A 27,148-nucleotide genomic window follows, 5' to 3' on the forward strand; every position below is an offset into this window, starting at 1 on the left:
TGTTATTGTGTGCACACTAAAAAATAAAATCAATTGCTGGAGTATATAATGTGTTTCTTTACAACAACAGACATCCTGGTAATTCTAAAGATGCCTCAATGAGGTTTTTTGCCCTCGAGTCTGAGTCCGAGTCATTAGATTTTGAGTGCCTGCCGATCCCGAAACCTGATCCAATACTTCTATAATACATAAAAAAGAATAAAGAAGAGTGAAGAAACAGATCCAGGATGTCCCTTATTTTTAATTTAATTCACCTTATTTTAATATTCAACAACACCAATTCTTTACTTTTGGACTTGCAACAGTGCAACAGTAAATATTAAAAAAAAAAAGTTTAATATTAAAACAAATAGCTTCTCAACTTAAAATACCTGCAAGGATAGTTTACATATCTCACAGTTTGCATTGTTGCAATGTTAACTTTATATTACCTTCAGACTGCATACATACTCGTGCTTCCTCTTCAAGCTGCTTCTGTTTTCTACTTAGCTGGCATTTAATCAATAGCATCTCTTCAACAAAGTGATGTCATGCCGCATGCATTGCTGTTATTGTGTAATGTCAAGAAAGAGGTCTAAATCCGTGCCATCGCATAACCATAGATGTGTTGAAAAATAATGAGAATATATATATATATATATATATATATATATATATATATATATATATATATATATATATATATATATATATACATATATATATATAAACATATATATTTGTGTCATGATTGGGAGGTAACGTCCGATTCCAATCGAGTCTGAAACCAATCACGTGGTCGCATCTAAAAATAACTAATTAAATCTATTTTACTTTTAAGTTCTAAAGTTAAAATTTTCATCTATTCGCCTGTTTGCTACCTCAGTGTCCAAAACATTTAAAATTCTCAAGTCAGTTCTGAACACAATCATTGCCTTTCTTCTGGTGTCCTTCTAGATGTCAGAAATGAATCTCATAAGGAATAGGCTGTACAGCTAGAGTTTTATAATCATAAACGTCAGGTGAAAGCTTAATATGACTATGTTCAATTTCACAAAGTTGTTTTTACAGCATCGATGTTGTAATGTAATTACAAAACATTCAGGTAAATAGACTTAAGCCTTCATTTAGTTGTTCAAGCATAAAACGAGTTGAAAGACTGGTGTCGTATATATGTATCGTTTATGGGCCATTCTTCAACTATAGGCACTTTTAGCCTTTTAAAGTTGAGTAAAAAACTTGTTCAAAATTAATGTAACAGCCTCATAAGTTTAAACAATTTGTCTAGTTTAAGATCTGTAAGAGGAAAAACTTAGATAAGAAAAGAAATTTTTTTTCCACCGTGAACTGAACAAATGACAATTCCACCCCATCTCAATATACAACTTTTATAAGATAATTTTTGTATCCAGTTTAACCAATTTTTCAAAAAAAAAAAATAAATAAATAAATAAATAAATAAATAAATAATATTAATTATAATATAATATAATTATACATTTGTTATTAAAATAAATTAGTTGTATGCCGAATTGCACACCTGCCACACTCTAAAATTTAATACTAATTTGGTTAAGAGTTTATTAGAAAATAAATAAACTGAATTTGTATATTACACAAAGCATGAACTTATACATTGTGCATACACTTTTAATGTATGATGAGAACTTTTAAATATTTTTAAAAATGTGTGTGGTAATGACAGTGGCGAAAATGACATTTAAACAGTTTAAGGTGAAAAATGAAAAAAGCTTCACCGATTAGTTTTGAATTGATACTAGCCTTAATACAAAACCCTCTTATTTACCTTCTTTTTGTTTGGTTTTTAAAAACATCTTTGAAGGTACAACATGTTTGGAAATGACATAGAATAAATGTATTTACTTATCAAGCAATATTTACCTTGAATTTTTTTGGTGTGTTGTTGATAACAATTTAAATTTCGTCCATCTCTAACATGTTCTCAGATGGCACAATTCATTTTCATAGAAACCACCTAAACAATCTTTCACACAAACTTTTAAAAGCGACACTACAGTGTTGTGGTGGAAATGACACTGATACTGTGCGACAGCTATTTTTGTTTAAAAAATAATATTGATAGTCTCACATTAATAACGAAAAAATATTTAAGTTATTTCACTAGTGCTTCAATAAGATACATTAATAGATACCAGATAAATCGTCTTTTAAACTGTTATTTTTATTGTTGAGGTTTAAAACTCTGGGTGTGCGACAAGGTGTAAACAGTGATTTTGACACCTAAAATGAGGTTAAATGATATGAAAAAAATATATAATAGAAAGCTAGTAAATTTTAATTGTAGGTTTTATTGTTAGTTTAACAAAGAAAGAGGAATTTGAACAATATGATAAATATTTTTGGATATATGATTAAAGGACATAAAAGTGCCCGTAGCTTTACCCATATCTAACAGGCAGTGAAGATCACTGATTTTTAAAGAAATCAGATTTTAAACATGACAATTTTGTAATGGAAAGACAGTTCACCGGAAACCTTTGGGCTGCCTGGCTGAAAATGAAAAGTCTGTGTTCATATAGCCCATCATGTTTAATTGTCTGTTACTTCATTGAAAATCACAGGATCCTTTGTGTTGTCTAATACCAAAATTAAAACTATTTTTTTTAAGGTGGCACACAACCAAATAGTGTTTAGCATACTTTTATCACTTTTCGTTTTCCCATGCGCTTTTCAAAAAGTGTTGTTTACATCACAAAAGCCTCTCAAAATATGACAAGCCTTTTGCTAACAACTGACTGGCTTTGTGTAAAGCAATGGCCCAGCTGATAACCAGTCACAACAATGTGACAGAATGGATGCCTAACCTTCGCCAACCTGGTACAAAAGACACCGCCTTTAAACAGAGCCTTTAAACAGACACATACCACTTCAATTAGCAAAAGGGTGGATAAAAGCTACTTTGCCCTTGAATAGAGTAGGAGTTGTATGTTTTTGTTTGTCCTGTCATATGATGGGATTACTCTCTCTCTCACTGAATGAAGGTAGGGATGGTCGGAGCAGGTGGAAAACAACAATAGAGCTCACCACATCTGTAGCCCTCCAGGCACGGAGACTTATCGTGCCAACAGATAATAGTGGCGGTTCACACACAAAGCGCAGCACAGACGTACGGGAAATGAGAGAAACGCCTGGAAGATAAACACAGATTCTCTCTCTTGCTTCTCTCCAGTTCACAGAGCTCCCCTTGTTCGGGACGGCGAGAGACAATGAGGCAGACAATTAGCAGAGGCCTTCGTCACTGCCAGAGCATAAAAGGACACTCCCTGCAAAAAAAGCCACTGATTAAACAGCCCTAATGCACTCTGTGTTTGGAACTGTATTTGCCTTTGAGACTGATGTGCTGTCCACAGACTGGCACACACTTGAGAGTGTCAGTGGGAGAGTCGCAGAGGTCGTTTTTGTTGGCTGCTGTGGGTGAGAGTGCTTAAATTTGTCTCCCTGCAAGGATTCATTCACAAGTGTTTGTCTGGACTTAAGAATACTTGCTTATCCTTACAAGCAGAGGCCTTCGAGTTAAAGTGATAGTTGACCCCGCAAAAAAAGAAGATCCCAATGTGATCCCATGTGTTTTTGAAGAGGCACATATTGGTGTTTTCATTAAGCATTTCTTAAGCCGTGTTCCTAAATGTCCATAAAAATAGGGGATGGAAACATATCGTTACAGGTTGGTGTTTGGTGTGTTAAAATGATTTGGTGTTATTACCTGTCTTCTATGTTCTGCACTTCTATGTGTGATTTGATTAGACGGGTATCGCAGGTCTGATTTTTCTAATCCGCACAGACAAGAAAAAATAAAGTAGTGACTGCAAGTAGTGAGGTAAAAGTGCCAATACTATACTAAAACTGTACTCAAGAGAAAGTAAAAGTACACGATTTTAAACTTACTTAGTAAATTACAATTCTTGAGAAAAACTACTTAATTACAGTTGAGTATTTGTGATTTGTTACTTTACGCCACTGAAGTTCACCCCCCCACTCCCACTATTTGTTCACCCTTAAAGCTGAAAACCTGTAACCATGTGTCCTTTGAAAATGAAATCTTGGTGTTTTATTAAGCATTTTAAGCCATATTCCAAAATGTTAACTAAATAACTTGATCGAAACATGGTTACATGATTTTCAGCTTTCAGGTTTTCACTCATGAAAATGGTTTGGTGTTATTACCTCCCAGAACTGTCCCAGCGGGCACACAATGATATAAGATGTTTTAATATTAGGTTAGATTTAGGTTGTGACATAAGGTGACCAAAATTTAATGTTCATCCAACGTCTAAGGACAACTTTATTTTGATGCCAAATTACGTCTAAATGACGTTAATATTTTGGATGATTTTAGGTTGTGTTGGAAAGTGATCAAAATCCAACGTCAGGCCAACATCTTAAATCAAATTGACGTCAAATTGACGTCAGGTATGGCAGCCAAATCCAACGTCTGATAGAAGTCATTGTGGTTTTGTCCACACAACGTCAAGCTTTAACATGTGAGAGTGTATGGGTCTTTCCCAGTACTGGCTTGCAGCTGGAGGGGCATAAGCTGTGTAAAACATAAACATATGTTGGACATAAGTTGGCGGTTCATTTCGCTGTGACGACTACTACTGATGAGTAAAGGGACTAAGCTGAAGGAAAATTAATGAATGAATGAATGAATAATATAGGGGTACGATTGGTAAATAACAGCAATGTAGAAGCACCATATACCCTTATTATAAGCCTGCGATTATCAGAAACTATAAAGTGTCCCTCAGATCTGACTGGCTGATTGAAATGTTGTTCCAGAATCAATAAAAATCTTGATACAGCAACATGTTTTACTTGGTGAAATCCGATTCTGCTTCAGATCTTAAGCCAGTAGATGTCACTATGTACTGCATTGTTCACTTTGAGATGTTAGAATTTGTTTAGTATTTATTATTTATTATTTTGTATTGACTAACACAATAGCATGAATGATCAGAAAATCACCAGATTCAAATTCTTACCGGAATATTTTAAATGTGGTAAGCAGGCCATAATCATAAAATTGATTTTATTTGAAATAACACCATTACACTCCTTAAAAATGTAATGAATAAATAAATACAACATTATACTACACTCTTAAAAGGTTCCAAAGCAAAAGAGTTTTAAAGGAATCCATTTTGACAGAATAATTTTCTTAAAAAACAAACAAAAAACAGGAGGTGTATATTGGTATTGTTCAATATGAAAAAAATATAAAGATCACATTTTTGCCATATTGTCCAGCCATCCTTTCGCTTACACAAATCACCTAGTCAACTATATTTTTACTATACAGTATAATAGGGGTAGTACATTACAAACATTTCACCCCGCGACCCCTAAAATAACAACACCAGTGACTTGTGACCTCCTCCTATGCTTGGAGGTGGTTATAAGCATACAAATATTGCACACAATGGTACACACACACCAATAGGAACTATATAAGCAAGCTTATTGACGACACAAAAAAGTGCAAGGTTATATTTTTTTATAATCATTATTCATTTGTTTAATATAATATTAATCTCACTTAATGAGAATGGTGAGCACAAAGTTTATAGCACAATACTAAAATCAGCCTCCTTGACAGTGTGAATTAAACAAAGCACTGCAAAGCGTTACACGGACCAGTTGTGGCCTTTATTTTTAATGTATGTGAGTGCCATAAAGCTGTCAAAATTTAACATTGTACCGTAAAATCAATCTGCTACAACTAATGTAATTGCTGTGATGTTAATATAGCTTAATAACCACAGGGGTTGGAATCCAAAGGCTAATGATTTTTTATTTGCATGTTTTTTTTATTAACCTTTTAAATATTGAGTATGGGTCAGTGACTGATTGTTTTATAGACGATATACCTGCAGCTTATATGAGAAGATTTAACAAAGAATTTTACTTGTGCTGGAGTCTGTGACATTTACAATAATTTAAATTGATATAGAAGCATCAAATGAAAAATAAATTCATTAAGGAAATAACAAACTGAATTAATAAGGTAAGGCTGTGTTACTTAACATTACTTGACAAATATTAATAAACAACAGCTTACTTCTTAATAAATCGAGGATGCGTATTTTTCCAAACGGAAAGGCGGAAGTTAAGCGACGTCATTGCTCCATTAACTGCTGGGATGATTGACAGACAGTGGACCAAGCAAACAAAGCTAAAATTAAGCAAAGCTAAGCAAGGAGTGGCAAAAAAGGAGAAAACGGGGGTGCAAAACTACCAAAGGTAAGAATCGTTTTTGTGACACCATTGATGTAACGTAATGTTAACTGTTTACCGCCTAGCCTAATCAAACGTTAGCATCAAACAAAGGTACGTTAACCAATTCATCCAGCTTACTAAATTTCTAAATATTTGACTTACCTCCCTTGCAGTTAAAGAGAAAAATTACTTTGTGTTGTCTTTATACCACTGTGACATCCAAATTCGCTTTTAGAAAAGATAAATAGACCCACTTACGTCAGTTCTCTGCCCCCTATTGGCCACGCAGTGCGTTTTTAGTTTCGGTTTACCTTTAGTATCAATTGGAGACTTCTCTGGAAAATTTACGACTGAAAATATTAACATTACACGTTGTGATTTAGGGCTATTACAGTATTAAGTATGTATTCAAATGTTTCACTTTCAATACTGAACTGCTTTCTGAGTTTGAAAATGATTCTTTAAGTTATTAGGAATAGGAATAAGCTATTGTTTATCAAGGATAGTATGTTTAAAACCTTTTCCCATAATGATTAAATTTATTTCCTCAATAATGAATTTACTTTTACATTGATGCTGCTATGAATATAATAATGTTAATAATGTTACAAATAATTTCATAATCTAATAATACTGAATTAAAATGCAGTCTCCATTGTGTTATTTTTGCAATTGTAAGTTTTTATTATGATTTAGTTTGACTATTAAGATTTAAAATGTGAAAAGTAATTTTGCCACTTAGAATTATGGCTTTCTATATCATTGGTAGGCATATCTCAATAACTTATAATTGTATTATTCATTCATTCTTTTATTCATTCATTTTCTTGTCAGCTTAGTCCATTTATAAATCCGGGGTTGCCACAGCAGATTAAACCGCCAACTTGTTCAGCACGATTTTACGCAGCGGATGCCCTTCCAGCCGCAACCCATCTCAGGGAAACACACTCATTCACACACACACTCATACATTACGGACAATTTAGCCTACCCAATTCACCTGTACCACATGTCTTAGACTGTGGGGGAAACCAGAGCACCCGAAGGAACCTACAACGCCACTGCGTCGCCCACTTTGTTATGATTACTTAAATAGATACAATAATTTTTTTATTATGATAACTACTTATATAAAAAATATTAGATATATAGTTTTTATTAGAATAAGAAAAATACAAATACACCCAACATCATAAGTAAATAAACAAAGCTTCATTTTGTGGAAAGCAGTTAGATTGCTTGGATTTATTTTTGCAGACTATAAAATTACTGTATTTAAAAAAAATCACTTCTTTAACATTATTCTATTATTGCATTACTTTATACACTGGAAAACAATTACAGTTCAAATTAAAAGAATAAAAATGTAATTATTAAGTGTTATTGTTTACAGTTTTTTTTTTTTTTTTTGTTGCTCTAATATTAGTCATTTTAGTGTTACGTTAAGTGAAAATTTCATATTTAATCCATAGTGTATTTGATACAGGTAGGTGTAATGTCATTGTATAATATATAGATATTATACGATATATGATACTGTACTTTTTGAGGTTTGGAACTTGGTTGTACACAGACCACTACAGAAGTTTTAGCAGGGAATATGAGTACATGTGCATGTCATGACCAGTGAGCATGACCATTTTAAATCTTTTATTTTTTTAAGCTTTAGCTGATTTTTTTTTTACAATAAAATATAATGTGTATGATATTTGTATAGTGACTCATCATGGTCAGTGTTGGCTGTAATTAACTACAGTACAAAGTAAATGGTTCCTTTAAATATATATTTTATTGTGTTTTATTTTCATTCATTTGCTTTTTAAGGCCTCAAATCAAAAAATCTACCCTGGCCTATTAATATATGTTATTGTTGAGCTTCTTTAACTTTCTTTTATTACCCTTTTGTTAGTCATGACACTTTTGAACATGTGTAAATTAGCAAAATGAAACAAAGAGAAGAGATTTCAATTTAATTTAATGTAATACAATATAAAAACACCTGTACAAAATGCACATATTTAAGTAAATAAAACAAGTTATATACTGTACATCAATTTTCTATTATCTGACTCTCAAATCACTTGAGATACAGATGAACATGTGTATCACACTGTGTTTGTCATTCATCTTCCACTTTTATGGCATTACGTAACAAAAAGATATACATTTTTTTTCCATTGTGTGGATTAGAACAAGCTTGTGTTATCTCCACAAGTACGGTGATATTTATCTTTGGTAAACACGAATGGGATTAGTGGGGATTGACTCAGGTACAGGAGGTAGTTTGGATAATCTAATGGGATAATCTGCACTGTCCGACCTGCTTCTCACAGGTGACTTTACAAGGGTCTCCAGCTTTAAACACACCCTGTCTGGCTCAATTACACAACTGCTTCGCACTGCCATCAATCTGCAAAGAAAACAATTAGGTAAGATTCGTATCTCACAGTTTTAGTTCTGAACACCTGACATAATGACACACTAATAAAGTTGTTGTTTTGGGTTTACTTTTTAAGCAATTTGGTGCCAAAGTATTTTTAATGGATCCTTGAAGTGAGTTTTGCTATTAAATTATTGTAAATATATCAGTTGTTTTGATATTTGTTTGATAAATGCAGTGATTATTTAATATATCAATGTCATATTGAGAGCAGTCTGCACATAAATAAATAAACAAAAAATCAACACTTAACGGGTTAGTAAATCCAAAACCAAACATTTGCTCACTATGGATTTACACCATGTGGTTCCAAATCTTTATAAATTTCTGTACTCAGTTGAACACTACAGGAAATATATTAAAGAATGCAGGAAAGCTGTAACCATTGACAAATACTATGAAAACACCAAACACAAATACTACAGTAGTTACTTTTACAAAAACAGACCAAATATGAAAATAAAAGCCTTTGAATATTTTTCCCGACACATTTATCTGCTAGATGATAGTCAGATAACGTCCTTCTTAATACCAACTTTGTATAAAATAATCGATAAAATGCTTATGATAAGCCATTGTTTGTTTACCTTCAAGTTCTTCTTCCTTCAGTTGCATCAAACTAGCTCCAGCACATACTGTACATCTCGATATGCGAAAGTGTTTCCATACGTTTTCATCGAAGGTGTTAACAACACTTGTCCATCCAAAGAGTTTGTAATGTAGTTAAATGTTTACAAATACAAATACAGCCGTTTAGAGCTTATTTCTGATTAAGGATGTCAGAATTTACGGGTATATTTGAATAAATGTGTGAATGGTCTTTTCCGGAAAAATTCCGTAACGTCCTCGCCTGTGTAAGCAGCACTTTTTTACGGTAAAGTCGTTCCTGAAATTTTCCAGATATTTACCAGTATCACTGTGTGAAAGGGCTAATATATAAAGGTTTCCATCTTTCTTAAGAATTTATTTTTTAACGTTCAACAGTGTAAAGAATCTTGTAAAGGTTTGGAACCACCTGAGGCTGAGTAAATGAGTAAATTTTCATTTTTGGATGAACTATCCCTTAAAAATGTTCTTTCCAAATTTATTTAAAAAAATAATATCATTTATGAATTTTACTGCTGGACTGCTCTATGATAGATATTTTATTTTGTATTATTATTATTATTATTATTATTACATAACATTACATTATTAATAAAATAATATTTGATTGTTTATATTGTATATTAAATTATATTTAATTATGTTAGAATTGTTTTTGTAACTCTCAACATACAAAATAGAAAACAATATTATAGAAAACAATATTATATATATACAGTTGAAGTCAGATTTATTTTTTTCTTCTTTTTTAAATATTTTCCAAATGATGTTTAACAGAGCAAGGACATTTTCACAGTATGTCTGATAATATTTTTTCTTCTGGAGAAAGTCTTATTTGTTTTATTTCGGCTAGAATAAAAGCAGTTTTGAGTTTTTTATGAACCATTTTAGGGACAAAATTATTAGCCCCTTTAAGCTATATTTTTTTCTCGATAATCTACAGAACAAACCACTGTTATACAATAACTTGCCTAATTACCCTAACCTGCCTAGTTAACCTAATTAACCCAGTTAAGCCTTTGAATGTCACTTTAAGCTGTATAAAAGTATCTTGAAAAATATCTAGTAAAATATTATTTACAGTCATCATGGTAAAATAAAATAAATCAATAATTAGAAATGAGTTATTAAAATTATTATGTTTAGAAATGTGTTGAAAAAATCATCTGTCGTTAAACAGAAATTGGGGAAAAAATAAACAAGCAGTCTAATAATTTAGGGGGGCTAATAATTCTGACTTCAACCGTATGTATATACTACATTCAGCTTAACTTTTCTTCATGACCCAGGAAAGCCATTATCAACCGGATAAGAAAAAATAAGCACCCTCCTCTCACTTTAATCAGTGAGATAAAACAACAAAAGCTTTAATCGCTATCAAAAGCATGTAAGAATCCCACGGGCCTAAAAAATCACTTGTTGCAAACCCAGATTGATGTTAAACTGTCTTTCTAGACAAATTAGTGTTTAACTAGGCTGTTAGCTGGCTTTTGGTGGTGGAGGATGGGAGGTGTTAGTATCCCACAACCGAACATCCATCATTCCCGACAGCACTTCAGCGTGTTTGTGCGCGTTACCTGCTTTTTTCTTTGCACACTGGCGTCGCAGAACCGAAAACAAGAGACAAGACACAAAGCAAGCAAACGCTACTATCTCAGCTTTCATCTTCAGCCACGCACATCAGCAACAATTGTCACAACACAGAGGCCCGCCGGCTTAAGTAGTTCACCTTAACACCCCTGTACATGAACACACACAGGCTCAGACACACGACTCGACGTGTTTAACTTGTGTTGAGAGAAGGACTTTAACAGGGTGAGATGTCTGAGCTGTCAGTCATTCATAGCCTGCAGAGCTCTAGAGGTTATCTGATAGTGAAAGCATAACTCGCTTCTTTTGCCATGATTTCATCTGCATTGCATAACTCTCATTCAGTCTGTTAGCAGGGTTTAGGAGGTTTTTTTAAGTGAGATTTCACTATTATAAAATACATTCTTTAAAAAGATAATTTTTAATATATAGGGCTGTTCGAATTCGGGGAAAATATCTAATTGCGATATATAATTTTTTTTTTACATTTTTAATTTTATTGACAATTTTCATTGACATTGGCGATTTCGATTTGATTTGCGATGTAATTTTGCAGTCAGGCTTTAGCTCAATAATCTGTATTGTAGCTTCTTACTGCTAAAATGGAGTGAGTGTTAGTTAAAAAAGGAGAAGAAAATGTGCTGGCAGTTTATAAGAGGGTTTGTACAGTAATAAACAACACCAACCCAGATAATATATGACTGCGATGCGATCTATTAAAAATGTTCATAGGTCACTTTTTCAAACCTTTCAATATAAAAAGCTGTTGGAAGAAAGATTAAGGTCCCGTAATGCAATTTTAAAAACATTAATAAATGGGGGGAATAACATGAATCATAAAAATAAGGAGAAGTTTACAGATTTTTTTCGATGTGGAATGATTTGTCCCATGCAGCAAAAAAACTCTTTCTCTTTAACAACTTTTAAATGCTTTTAAAGATGCATAAATCATGTTAAAACAGTTTTGTAATGCTGTGAAAGTGTAGTATATGTGTTAGGCCTGCATAATATATAATTTCAGCATCAATATCGCAACGTATGCATCTGCAATAACCATATCACAAGATAATGTTGAATCTTAATCATAGTTGACCAGGAGCTATTGAATTGTATTTACTTAGTTTTTTTTTTTTTTTTTTTTTTTTTGTTGAAGAAATTGTATAAATCTGAATTGCAATACATTTCAAAGCAAAAACAAGATCAATTCACTTACCACACTGGTAGATCATTTTACTTGTTTTACACCAGGAGATAAAAGTAGCTGACTATTTTTCTTGGTGGTGAAAATACTAGTAGCTAGGGCTGCACAATATTGGAAAAATCTAACATTGCGATATTTTTGCATTATCATGGAAGCTATTTAGGGAGGCAGAGTTTAGGAGCCATAAATAAGAAGGCTTTACCTCCTTTAGTTGACTTTGCTATTTTAGGTACTACCAAAAGCCTTGAGTTTTTGGATCTACTGTGACTAGAGCTAAACTGACAGGGCAGTCCTAACAAATAGTGATTTAATACAGTTTTTAGAACCTAATTGAAATTTTAAATCTGTTTAGGCATTATTATAAATCACTTATGGTTGTAAAAATGCTTTAAACAGCATTCCAGCTATGGTTCATGAATTCTATCAGATCCGTCTGCATTTAGACTGTCTCACTGTGTTTTGTTTCTTCACTGGATGATGAGATAAAAATAGCTGACTATTTTTCTTGGTGATAAAAAATACTAGTAGCTAGGGCTGTGCGATATTGGAAAAATCTAACATTGTGATATTTTTTGATCTGCATTATCAGGGACGCAGAGTTTAGGAGCCATAAACAAGAAGGCTTGCCCTATTTTAATAGACTCAAAAAAACCTGATATTTAAGACCTAGTATGACTAGAGCTAAACGCACAGGGCGGTCACAACAAATGCTGATTTAATACAGTTTATAGAAGTTCATTTAAATTCTAAATCTGGTTATGACATTATTTTGAAGCACTTTACAGTTTAGGCATGGTTGTGAAAAGCTGTAAACAGCTTTGTAGCTATGTTTCATAAATTGTATCAAGACCTCTGGATTTAGTTTGTCTCAATATGTTTTGTTTCTTCACTGGATGATGAAATCAGACTCATTGTGCACTGGATTATTATTATTGTAATAATAGCAAAAATAATGTTTGCAAATGAACACAGTGAAATACTTATAATCATAATAATTAACACCAGAAGATAAAAATAGCTGACTATATTGGAAAAATCTAACAATGTGTTATTTTATATATCTGCAAGTGCAATATATATCGGATATGAATACAATTTCACCAGATGACTTTATAATGTTAAATTGATTGGGGTGATTCTGCAGAGGGAGTTCAACTGCAAAAAATCTAATGAATAATGAAAAAGATACAATTTAAATAAACACTGTTTTTAGTTTTCCAAGTCTAACAGTTTTCAGGTACAGTAATTGAATAATAAAAAATTAATAATTTTAAAATCATTATATAATCAGGCATCAAAAATACATGCGAATGTTAAATTATAATACAAACTTAACATTACTGCGATGATCACATTGCGATATCTATGAGTAATACTACTAGTAGCCTAAGACTTTTGCACAATACTTTTAATATACAATTAAGTTGCATGTATTGGGTTACTCCCCGATCCTGTTCGTTAGTTTGTGTCCAGTGCTGTTGTTCGGTCCTGCAACAGAGAGCCTGCAGCAAATGCTTACTGATATATATCAGCCCCTCGCCTCTCTCTCTCTCTTGCTCTCATTCCAGCGGTATGTTTGTGACTCATGGTACATCTGGAGCCTGTATGCAGGGTCAGCAGGCCCTCTTTTATCTGTAGGGCTGATTGTGTCTTATCTTATCAAAGAGGCTAAGAGCAGGCCCTCTATCAGTCATAAATTACGGACCTGAAAGGAGAGCCGTGCATCGAGAGGAGAAATGAGCTTCAGGGGGATTTTCAACTCAAATTTTTTTCGGTTCTGTTCATATATTATACAAACATTAAAATGTCGATATCTCATCGTTTGAAAAGATGGTACAAGAAGGCAATGCAAAGAGAAATGTGGTGACCATTTAAGGCAGTAGGGTCAGTAACATACAGTTGAAATCAGAATTATTAGCCTTTTTTTTCTCTTTTTTTTTAAATGTCCTAAATGATGTTTAAGAGAGCAATGAAATTTTCACAGTATGTCTGATAATATTTTTTACTCTGGAAAAAGTCGTATTTGTTTTATTTTGACTAGAATAAAAGCAGTTTTTATTTTTTAAACACCATTTTAGGGACAAAATTTCTAGCCCCTTTAGGCATTTTTTTTCGATAGTCTACAGAACAAACCATCATTGTACAATAACTTGCTTAATTACTCTTACCTGCCTAGTTAACCTAATTAACCTAGTTAAGCCTTTAAGTGTCACTTTAAGCTGTATAAAAGTGTCTAGAAAAATATCTAGTAAAATATTATTTACTGTCATCATGGCAAAGATAAAATAATTCAGTTATTAGAAATGAGTTATTAAAATTATTATGTTTGGAAATGTGTTGAAAAAATCTTATCTCCGTTAAACTGAAATTAGGGAAAAAAATAAACAGGGGTGCTAATAATTCAGGGGGGCTAATAATTCTGACTTCAACTGTATACTGTAGTATAAATCTGTGCCAGTTTGTCCAGTTTTTATGAATCTACTTCTTGTTTTGATGCTTATATCACTTGGTTTTGACTTGAAAAATACTTGATTGTTAAGAGATGTGTGAAATCACTCTAAAGAAAATAAGTAAATAAATAATTTGTCTTCTATGCATGAATCCTGTAAATATATGAACATTTAGAATGTCAAAAAAATTCATTTAAAATTTTATTCAAAATTAAAAGGAATTTTAGGTGTAAAATCACGTTTGTAAATCTTATCTGGTGCAAACACTACAATGTAATGACTTTGATCCTTATATTTTATTTCAGGTTTTTTTAAACAACCAATGTTTTTGATAGTTTTAGTTGATGATACAATTTCTGGGGTGAACAACGACATAACTCGCAGCTGAACTATCATAGTACGATGCATTGTTTGGGAAGAGAACTATGTAGTGACAAGTGTTTCCCAAAACCCGTAGTTTCTCAGTCGCAGATCCATCGTTTGAACCACATTAGTTATAACGTAAATTGCCCATAATGATGCTCTAAACGAGATGGTGACAGCTTCTTTAGAGAAGAACCCCATATTTATTTGTGCAAATTATATTGTTTTACACGGACATGCATTTAAAAAAAATACAATTTCAGTTTTACCACCCTCTGATTGGGGTTGGTACTAAGCTGTGCAGGACACCGACCCTCCAGGACTGAGCTTGGACATGCCTGTTCTAAAAGAATAGGGCGAAGGGGGGATAACTGGGAATAGAACACTGCCAGGAAGTATGCTTCTAACTACAGCTCAAGAGGTGCAGTCGCAAGCATATAAGTTTGCGACGCAGTTTGTGAATGTTCGTTGGAACAATGGATTTGGGAAACGCCACATCAAAAAACTGTTTGTAACAACGCAACTTGGATCTTTAGTTGGCTAACCATAATTTTCCAAAACGCACCCATGGTGAGTTGATTTAATTTAATTTGTGGAAGATTATGCCACAAAATTAAAAATTGAGCTGACTATTCTGGAGCCCAGAATATTTCTTGAAAATGAAAGACCTTAAATCTACATTAAAATGTGGACAATACAATAAAGCAGTAGATGCAAGACTGTAGACATAAGTCAGTTACATAAGACTGTCCATGACAAAAAAAAGAGAAAAACTGTGCCAGTTTGTGAAGTTTTTAGGAATGTACTCCTTTTTTATTTTCATTTAACACATTTTAAAAATACATGGTTATACCTTTGTTAGGTAATGTTTAACTTGTGTGGTGCAATCACGCAATAGCAAATGTTTTCACATTTTTAATGTACTCTATTGACCTTATTCTGCGATGCGGAAGTGCGCTCCATTTTCTTATTGTTTTAAAACTTCCGAAAAAAAAAAATAGAATAATATAATAACAAAAAAAATCAGTTTGCAACATTAAGCAGTAAAAAGAGCTGTTTTTAACGTCTTAAAAAGAATGGAAGTGGATAAGACCGGAAGTCAAGCCAAAAAGATTTTAATGGCTGCACCCACAGGGTTCAACGCTAAGGATTTTTTGTACTGGTCTGATCGGGCCAGTGGTTCAGATTTTTACTTGCCCTGCCAAAATTTTTTACTGGCCTCACCAAAAAAAAAAAGGGAAGTTAATAGCGATATTTTAGCCGTATATTTTAAATAATGTGTCAGAAATAAAGTCTGTGAATCTACAATTTTAATACTTAAAAAAATTACAAGTTATGCAAACAAAAAGAGAAGTATGGAAAATGTGGAGGTATTTTATTACAGTTCAAAATTATTTAACAAAAGATGGGCTGACTTGTCAAACTGACGGTAAACTGTGCAAAACATCACTTCATTTTTTTTGTCGCGTTGTTCACTTGTAAATGTATGCTTCCAAGACATTAGAAACAGACATTTTCTTTTAGCCTTATATTTTGACGTTGCCGCCATGTTGCTGTTTCTTCTCTGTACTGGTTGTTACCAGGTTATGGAAAAAATTGCATGCTCAAAACATCAAATCAGATAAGAGGAACCGGAAAGCAATATGGTGTTTACGACATCAAAGACAAGGTAGTGTTTTAAGACTTAAAAGCACAAACTTAAAATGCACACTATTGACAAATAGTCGCAGACAAATTAAATGTTAGTGACAAGGCAGTACTGTCCCAATCGGGCCAGTAATGATCCTGTCTACTGTCCTAAGCGTCTCTCACGCTGGCCCTGGGCCACCGGGTAGTCCTTATTGTTGAGCCCTGACCCACTCATACACTGAGAATAAGGTGAATATTTCCAAATTTTCTATTGCTTAATCATTATTCAGCTTCAGGTGTTTTAATCATTTCCAAAACCACTGGCGTAGAAAATAAACACCTAAACATACAAACTGCTTTTATTTATTTTATTACTGCATTCATTTGAATAATGAGTGGCTTTCAGAAACTGAGCAAATTCAAGCATGTAACTATGATAGGTTGCCACCTGTGCAATATGTCCATTCATGTAATTTAATATTCCACAGTCATCAGTTAGTGGTATTATAACAACTAGAAGCAATTAGAAAGAACAGCAATTCAGCCACAAAGTGGTAGACCACATAAAAATCAGAGACTGGGGTCAGCTTATGCTACAAAGTCAATAGCTGCAAACCTCCAAACTTCATCTGGCCTTCAGATTAGCTTGAGAACATTGTCAAGAGAGTTTCTGGGTCTCCATGGCCAAGCAGCTGCCTCCAAGCTTTATGCCAACACTAACTGTCTAATGAGGTGGTGTAAAGCAAGTCCCCACTGGACTCTAGTAGTGGAGATGTGTTCTCTGGAGTGAGGAAGCTTCTGTCTGGCAAGCTGATGTATGTGTCTGGGTTTGGCAGTTCCCAGGAAAATGGTACTTTTCTTTACTGCATTTTGTCAAATGTAAAGTTTGGTGAAGGAGGGATTTGATGTGGGGTTGTTTTTCAGGGATGGAGATTGGTCCCTTATAGTTTAAGTGAAAAGAACGCTTAATATTTCAGCATGCCAAGACATTTAGAACAATTGCATGCTCCCAAGTTAGTTTGAACAGTTTGGGAATGACTTCCTGTTCCAAGATGACTGCACATCATGTGTCATGAAGATGTGAATTAGAGCGTTTGGTCGCAATAACTTGGCTTCCACGGAGTCCTGATCTTAACCCAATAGAACATCTTTGGGATGAAATAGAGCAGAGACTGAAAGTCGGGCACTGATGTTGCATGGGATGGCTTGGCTAGCAGTCTGCTCTAATTTATCCTAAAGATATTTTTTTGGGTTAATGTCAGGACTTTGCACAAGCCAGTCTACTAGAGGAAAAAAAATCAACAAAAAACATTATTTAATCTTGTGGAAATTCTTCTCAGATGAGTTTAATATTTTATAGGTGCAAAGAGTGGGACATTGTGTAAAACATTTTTAAAGGGGTGGTGCAAAAGCAAAGCAATGTGTCTATTTTTTCTTTTCATAACTCTCACTGATTATAATCTTTTTGATTATATACAGATACACAGCTAACATGAAAATGATTGTCATATTGCCTAGTTCCTCTGAAAGGCCCGCCCTAAATTGACTCTGATTGGTCATTTATCATAATGTGCTGTGATTCGTGGATCAGCTCCATGTCACGCCCATACAAGCACTTTTGTGCTGTGTGATCAGTCAGTCAACCCCATGTCCGCTCTTTAAAATAAAATCTGACAAGTAAAAATGGGATGCGGCTCCTTGAGAGATCGCCATTGTGTGTGTGTGTGTGTGTGTGAACTGTCTGTAGACGAGTTTTACACGAGAAGCTCATGTGCGCGGGACCAATGTTTCTTTAAAACGCTCTGAATATGAATTTGTAGCTAAATTGTTGATGTTTAGAGAGGTGAAGTAAGTTATAAAACATTGCCACTTTTTAAAGGAACTAGTTTTTCCAGAGCATTTAACATTTTCTAACTTTAGAAAATACATAGTATCCACAAGCCATTGGGATGTAGTTGCAGGCTTATTTGATTTTTCAGTGAAATAGAATATGACGCCTAGCTAATAATGAAGTACAGGCCAAAATATCAAGGTGTTTAGAATGAAAACTTGGACCAAATCTTTGGAACCTAAAAAATGGCAACATCAAAGGATGGGTCTATATTTACCTGCAACACATTAGACATAATTGTAAAATAATTAATCCAATAATTCTGTAACATATGTCACTTGTACATATGACTTAAAATACACCATGGTGCATGACATCTGTCACATCTGTCATCAATATTGGGAAAAAAATTCAGATAGCCTAATTTGTGTTCCTAAGATGCACAAAGGCTACAGAGGATTTAAACAAAATGACAGTGAGTAATTAATTACAGAATGGTCCTTATTGGGAGAACAATTTTTTTAGAGTACCAGTAAAACTTCATTATGCATCACACTGTACTATTTTTGGCTTTGATTAATCTTTGTCTTATATTGAATTCTGTTGTCTCCAGATAAGCTGGATTATTGTATTGAACTAAATAAAACCTTTTTCAAACCTTGATTTAAAGGTTCTTAAAACATTTTTCATTCCAAAAATTATATAAAAAAAATCAATTGTTAATATTGTCAACTAATTTTATCAGTCCTAATAATCAGTGAAGTTTTTTTTAAGTACAGACTTTTGTAATGCAAAAAAAAAAAAAATATTAAAAAATTAAAGCATTTAATCCTTTTAATCGTGCCTCATTATTCATTATGATACCAGGACAGTTGTATCACCCTGAAACGTGTAACAGCCCCAGTGACAGGCAAGTACTTGACCCCTTAACCATCTGAACTTAAGGTACACAGTAAATCCTGTCGCAAAATGTCCCCTGCTCTGCCTTGAGTGTGTGCACACGGTGGCTGACACGGTTGAGACAATTGTCAGATGGGAGCAGCTTGGATGGAGCTGTTAGGCCATAAGCTGTGGCTCATCCCTCAGATAAGGCCCTTCTTAAACCAGGGATGAGGCAATAAATCCCCTAGTTTGACTTCCTACAGCAGCTTTAGGTGATCACTAAGTAACTGCGGTTAGAAAAGCTGCAGGTATCTAAGAAATGCCTGGCCTGTTGAAATAGGACAGGTCACATGCTGGTAATCCTTGCCAGCAACTGGCCTTATTATTCCAATAGAAATGCTTTAGACAGCTATGCTAACTTAAAACACTATCAAAGGTAGAATATGGCTTTTCTGAAGTTTTAATTTTAATGTTTGCACAGGAGTGCATTTTGATATTTGTATTCTTCACATGAAGGATGGGCAAATCACCTTGCGTGTCATAATGTTAGGAGGGTTTTGCCATGTTAATGGAGAAGCGCTTTGAGTTATTATAATGAGCTTGACCAACCTAACAACGGCTTATCTTCAAACAAAGATGGCCTGACGAACTTCTGTGGCTTTCTTTAGACAAATAATCACCTTCTGCTTGATGCCTTATCCGTTTTGGTGTAGTCTTTCAATAATCCCTGCTTCAATCTGTCTGTATCCCCATTTGTCAAAAGAGACACGTACGGAGCAAACACATGATCTCCTGCATTACAGAGCGCTTCCTCAGAGATGAGTATCAAGTCTATTTTCTGTGGTAATCTTGTGATTACTAACCCCACTGTACTCTAACCACAATGTGCAAAATAAGAAGCAAAATAAGAAGCAAAACACATTCAGACCATCGGCAATCACATGTGAATACATTTTGGAAATTGTTATTTTAAATTGTTATTTTACACAACCTAGCAAAAGGTATCTAATTCAGTATCTGTTGTTGATTCATGTAACATTTGATTTTCAAAGCATTGTTTTACTGTATAAAGAGACATTACAGTTTGCATAAACTATTTGGTCTCACTTTATAGTAGGTGTCCTTAACTACTACTTGCATCAAAAAGTAAACACAGTGTACTTACTGTGTTCATAATGTTTGGGTGCAAGATATTGGAAAAATCTTACTTTGTGATATATTGATTTTCTACGATTTTAATATCAATAAAATTTCACCAGATACAGTTGCAATCAGATTTACTAAACCCCCTTTTATTTTTATTTGTTTTAAAATATTTCCCAAATTATGTTTAACAGTGCAAGGACATTTTCACAGTATGTCTGATAATATTTTTTTCTTCTGGAGAAAGTTTTATTTGTTTTATTTCAGCTAAAATAAAAGCAGTTTTAATTGTTTAAAAATCATGTTAAGGTCAAAATTATTAGCCCTTTTAAGGTATATATTTTTTTCGGTAGTCTACAGAACAAGCCATCGTTATACAATGACTTGACTAATTACCCTAAACTACCTAATAAACCTAGTTGAGCCTTTAAATGTCAATTTAAGCTGTATAGAAGTGTCTTCAAAATTTGTCAAATATTATTTACTGTCATCATGGCAAAGATACAATAAATCAGTTATTAGAAATGGGTTATTAAAAATATGATGTTCAGAAATGTGTTGAAAAAAATCTTCTCTGTTAAACAGAAATTGGGAAAAAAATGAAAGGGGGGGGGGGGGGTGCAAAAAATTCAGGTGGTTTAATAATTCTGATTGCAACTGTAGATTGGATAGCTTTATTGGATTGCATTTATTAGTTTCTTTAATTGATTGCATTTATGAATTGATCAGGATGGTTCTGTACTGGAGGGAAACATGTATAAGATATAATCTATACGCAGACAGATAAATACAGTAGAGCAAAGGTGCGCAAACTTTTTCTTATGAAGGGCCAAAAACCAAACTTGATTGAGGCTAGTGAGCCGAAGGTAAGCAGTTGCCATGGGAAATTTCCTAATTTATTTATTAATAATTAAAAATAACAAGAAAACATTGCTTAATATTAACTGATACAACATTTTCTTTTACATTTTATAATGAATGTATTATAGTAAAAAACAAAAGACAGTCTCATTTATAATAAAATTGAATTAAACTAGTTTTTGCCTTGATTAACTCATCGGTGTGTTCTGCATAGTCCTCTATCCGTTGAGACATTATTTACATTTTAAAAAATCAGATTCATTCAAACATTTAATTGAAACTTGTTTTTTTTTTTTTTTTTTTGTAGCTCAGCAATAAAGAAAACAAAAATAACGTCAAACTGACCCTTCACTATTCCCCACCCTACTTAGTTATTGTTGCTACGCCTGTCAAGCTTTTGTGCCTGGCACATCTTTTACAATATGCGCTGGTGTCAGACATTCCCAGGAATGTAATTACAAATTTTTGGCAAACAGGTGAGATATCCAAGAAATACAGACAAAAAAAGGACTGCAGTATGCATTACAGGAGTATATTCACAACATAATAGGCAACCGATTCGAAAATAATTCAATCAAAATTTAGGCTAGCTTACCATTCAACAGCTTAGCTTATGCACAGCAAGAGAGGTGAAATTTCACTACCCTGTTCAAACTTTTAGGATACCGGATGTCAGATTTGCACAATCCTTTGGCCTGTTTCCCTCGCTCGAAAGCTTGACTGAGCCCCGGTTTTTGAGAGTGGCTTAGTGAAGGGTCAATTAGAAATGACAATCTCATTTCATTCGCCCCAACCCTCCCCATCATTCTTACTCTCTTCTCAGATGGGACGGTGGGCCAAATCAAAGTTTACAATAGGCCAACTTTGTCCTGCGGTCCATACTTTGGGTATCTTTACAATAGAGCAAAAAAGAGAAATAAACAATGCTTTATGGTTTTAGCTATATAATTAGAATAATCAGATGTAAAAACCCTGAATAGACTACTTCATTGTTTTAATGACTCAAAATTTATCTTGATTAAAGTTACAAATGTCCTGAGCTGTGGGTCCTTATTATCTAGGATCCATTTTCTGCAATGATGTAACTATTGCCGATGTACAAATTGTGGTGCCAATGCTGAAATGGGTTAAGAAGAAAGTGGGTTACGGCGTAAAAAACTGTTAGCAGCGTAATTACAATTTAATTACAGATTTTAATTACAGAATTGAATTTGTTATGTAATTAATTTGTAGATGTAATTGCATGCAGGTATTTAATCAATCTTAAGTACAATGTAAAAAGATGTGTTTGCACAATAAGTTCATTGTAACAAATTATTTGTTTCAATGTAAGTACAGATGATATAAAGTGCGACCAAATGTTTTTCTAAATGTAACCAATTTTATGGACACACAGTAGCATTCTGTGTAAATGTGTAGTTTAGCAAACTGGGTATTTAATGGGCAGTTTTGCTTAACAGAACCTTCATTGAACATGTTAATAAGCATGTTTTCTTTGTTTAGTTTTTTTATTAGAGATGAAGAAGTTGGAAATAGCTTTGCAGCAATACATACATTGACAACAGATATCCGTCCACACAGAGAGCAACGCTTGGATAAATAGGTAAATATGTGCTGCTCTCTTTCCTCTCACCACCATTATAACACACAACAGAAATGACAGTGGGGCTAATACAGCTTTTAAGAAACATTCTTATTGAGATGATCTGGATATGTTTAAACAGACTCTCTTATTCAGGAGCACCATGTTGGAAGATGCAGTGTTGAAAAAATATGTTGATTTACCAGTTGGATAAAAAATGTTAAGTTAATAGATGTTTAATTTCAACAGTTTCTTTGCTTGAAAACATTACTACAGCACAACCAGAAAGTAGAAATCATGGCAACTATGCGAACAAGAAATATTAACTCAGGCTTTTTGGAAAAGCATTCAATTCACCTTTACTTGTATAGCGCTTTTACAATGTAGATTGTGTCAAAGCAGCTTCACATAAAAGGTCATAGTAAATTGGAACAGTGTAGTTCAGTTTTTTAGTTTTTTTTTTTTTTTTTTTAGTTTTTAAGTTCAGTTCAGTTTAGTGTGTTTTAAAAAATCACTACTGAGAGTCCAAACAATGAAGAGCAAATTCATCGATGCGTAGCTCTACCGATCCCAAACCATGCAAGCTAGAGGCGACAGCAGAGGGGGAAAAAAAACTTCACCAATTGGCAAAAGTGAAGAAAAAAACCTCGAGAGAAATCAGACTCAGTTGGGCACGACCATGTTAATTTCTCCGCTGGCGAAACGTCTTGTGCAGAGCTGCAAACTCAGTGGCCGAGGCAGGAATCTGGCCTCAGCGAAGACTTGTCTGTCCCTGGAGCATCACAGGAATCAGTCTCATTCTCTCCACTCTTGGATGACCAACACAGCAGCTGCTCAGGATACGGCCTAGTCCAGGATATGGAAACCCTGGGATCACCTCATCGCTGATCTTGGATCAAATGACTCTGCATAGTCTGAGGGCCTCTGGAAGAGTATCCCCAGGTGGAAATGGAGAATAAAGAGAATAATTAGCGTAGCTGCTGTTCATAGTGTATATAAACAAGATGCAGAAACCTGTGTAGAAACCCGCTAAGCTACCCGTTGAGTGTTTGCTTTACTAAACAGATAGGTCTTAATAGGTTTTGAATTGGGAGAGTGTGTCTGAGCCTTGGACGTTATCAGGAAGGCTATTTCAGAGTTAAGGAGCCTTAAATGAGGAGGTTCTACCTCCTTTACTCGACTTTGCTATTCTAGGTACTACCAGAAGGCCTAAGTTTTGAGATCTTAAAGAGAGACTTGGATTGTAGCGAGACAGAAGGTTGGTTAGATAAACTGGAGCTAGATTATTTAGAGCTTTATATGTAAGAAGGAATATTTTAAATTCAATATGAAACTTAACAGGCAGCCAGTGTAAGGAGGATAAAATTGGGGTGATATGATCAGATTTTCTAGACCATTTAAGAACTCTGGTAGCTGCATTTTGTACAAACTGAAGTTTGTTAATAGTGGATGCTGGGCAGCCAGCAAACAGTGCATCACAGTAGTCCAGCCTAGTAGTCATAAAAGCATGGACTAGTTTTTCTGCATCAGAGATGGATAGCATATTTCGTAATTTAGCGACATTTCTCAGATGAAAGAAGGCAGTTTTTGTGACATGGGATAAATGAATTTCAAAAGTTAGATTGCTGTCTAATGTGACACCCAAATCATTTATAGTAGAGCTAACGCTAATGGCTAGTTCAGACTGCGTGATTTTAGCCCCGATTTTGGCTCGCCGACAGGTTTTGAGAAATCGCCGACAAATGCCTGAAATCACAGGCAAATCGCACAGTATGAACGATCAAAGACGCGATCTGAGACAATCGCCGATGAGTCGCCGATGCCTGCGAGATATTTGGCATGCTAAATATCTGGAGCTGTCGGCGATGCAAATCATGCCGTGTGAATTGAGGTTTGACTAAAAATGACATCAGCGATTGCCTACAGCCAATGAGAGAGCAGCTTTCACTTGTGTGTGTGTGTGTGTGTGTGTGTGTATAGCTGCTGCAGGCCAGCGGGAGGCTGAGGGAGAAGTTAAAAGTGCTCTTTTTCGGTTTATTTGGACTCACGAAATGGAGGAAAAACTAGTGGAGGTTTGACAGGACTCAGGAGCAACCGTGTCTGTTTGACCGTTCATACAGAAAAAAATTAGTTTATTATCAACGTTGAGGAGAAATGGCTAATTTCTTTTAAACCCAGGTGAGCAAACATGTACATGTTCTACCCCATTAAAAGGCTTCTTTCTCATTATGTAGTTATGAGAACGTAGTTTGGACGAAGTTGTCGGCGATTCTTCCTATAGTAAAGTCATGCAATCTGAAAGCCCCTGTCCCCGATCCATCTTGCAGTGTAAACAAAGCAGCGACGAAACGCAAGCCCAGATAGTCATGCAGTGTGAAAACATCTGTGACACGACTACTTTGAAAAACATGCAGTCTGAACCCGGCATAACTTTCTATCCCTCTAATTGTAGATCGAGTTGTGAGATCTGCTGTGTACAGGATTTAGGCCCAATAAGTAATAATTCTGTTTTCTTTGAGTTTAAGAGAAGAAAATTGTTGGTCATCCAATCTTTAACATCTCTAATACACTCAGTTAGCTTAGACAGTTCAGACATCTCATCAGGTTTAGTTGAAATATAAAACTGTGTATCATCTGCGTAGCAGTGAAAGCTAGTCCCATGTCTTCATAAACTGGTAACGGTCAGTTAAGTATGACTTAAACCATTGTAGAGCCTGTCCCTGGACACCTGTAGACTTTAGCAAATTATGTTACTGAGACTTTAGTGTAGACCTGTAGCGATTTATAAGGATACTGTCGTCATTGGTGTCAAATGCCGAACTAAGATCGAGTAAAACTGATAGCGAGATGCACCCTTGGTCAGTAGCTAGGAGTAGATCATTGGTTATTTTCACTAATTTCACTAATGTGATGAGCTCTGAACACTTTTTCTAGTATTTTAGACATAAATGGAAGATTTGAAATAGGCCTATAGTTAGCTAAGTTGTTGGGGTCAAGTTGCGGTTTCTTAATAATTGGCCTAATAACAGCTAGCTTGTAAGAATTTGGAACATAGGCTAAAGATAAAGAAGAGTTAATAATGTTAAGAAGAGGTTCTCCTATAGCAGGTAGCAATTCTTTTAGTAATTTTGTTGGAATTGAGTCCAACATACACATAGCTGGTTTAGAGCTTTTTATAATTTTATCTATCTGTTCCTGTTCTATGATTTTGAAGCACTGTAGATTATTATGATTCAGTGAAATGTCTACTGGATCTGGAGTATAAGGCGGTGCAGAAAGTTTAGCATCTCCTATTTTCTGTCTAAAGCCTTCTATTTTATCACTGAAAAAAGTCATCACTACTAATTTGCGGCAAAACATTTTGTTCCAAAGATGACCGATTATCTGTTAATTTAGCACAAATTCCAGACAACCAGTAGCTGGTTGTTTGATTCATTCATTCATTAATTCATTCATTCATTCATTTTCTTTTCGGCTTAGTCCCTTATTAATTAGACCCCTATTAATCCGGGGTCACCACAGTGAAATGAACTGCTAACCTATCCAGCAGACATTTTATGCAGCGGATGCCCTTCCAGCTGCAACCCATCTCTGGGAAACATTCACACACACTCATTCACACTCATACACTACGGAAAATTTTGCTTATCCATTCACCTGTACCGCATGTCGTTGGACTGTGGGGGAAACCAGAGCACCCGGAGGAAACCCACGCTAACACAGAGAGAACATGCAAACTCCACACAGAAGCGCCAACTGACCTAGCCGAGGCTCGAACCAGCAACCTTCTTGCTGTGAGGCAACAGCACAACCTACTGTGCCACTGCGTCGCCCTCAATTCATAGATCATAAATAATTTGTTTACAAATCAGAAAGTTTTTATGACATCATAAGAGCATATTATAATAAGGAATTATGGAAATGTTTATCAATCAACAATCATCAATTAATTGTGTAATTACAATTGGTATATTGGTAGGGCTGTGCGATTAATTGAAAAGTACTCAAAGTCGACATACAGAACCTATGATAGATCGAAAGTTGCCAGGTCAGTTTTTTAAATTACTTTACATACCGTGTGTAAAGTCACGTGATTCCACTCTGTTAAGGCTGATTTATACGTCTGTTTTGAACACATGGATATGGTCCGGCGCAGATTTTGCATGGTCCCATACCTGCGCACCTCTCAAAAAATTTTACTACACATCGCTACACGTTTGCGCTACATTGACGATGATTGAAAGCTGCACCAGAGATGCCTTGAGACAGCATATTTTCTAATACAATCAAATTATTATTTACATTAAAATATTTGTTCACAGACGAGACAAGA

At 34.5% G+C, this 27,148-nt stretch overlaps 1 long non-coding RNA gene across 6 annotated transcripts in view; it reads left to right on the plus strand.

The window, feature by feature from the left end:
* The first annotated feature begins 6,114 nt into the window (after positions 1-6,114).
* Positions 6,115-27,148, plus strand: part of LOC141385627 (uncharacterized) — a 42,451-nt gene continuing 21,417 nt past the window's right edge. For 2 of the 6 annotated variants that reach the window (XR_012406390.1, XR_012406391.1), the window contains exons 1-3: positions 6,115-6,261; positions 8,571-8,666; positions 22,737-22,836. This is a non-coding gene — a long non-coding RNA (uncharacterized lncRNA). The remainder of the gene's footprint in view (positions 6,262-8,570; positions 8,667-22,736; positions 22,837-27,148) is intronic. The other 4 variants (XR_012406392.1, XR_012406393.1, XR_012406394.1 and 1 more) reach the window with 2 other exon arrangements.

The sequence above is a fragment of the Danio rerio genome, chromosome 5 (assembly GCF_049306965.1).
Source record: "Danio rerio strain Tuebingen ecotype United States chromosome 5, GRCz12tu, whole genome shotgun sequence".
Lineage (NCBI taxonomy): Eukaryota > Metazoa > Chordata > Actinopteri > Cypriniformes > Danionidae > Danio > Danio rerio.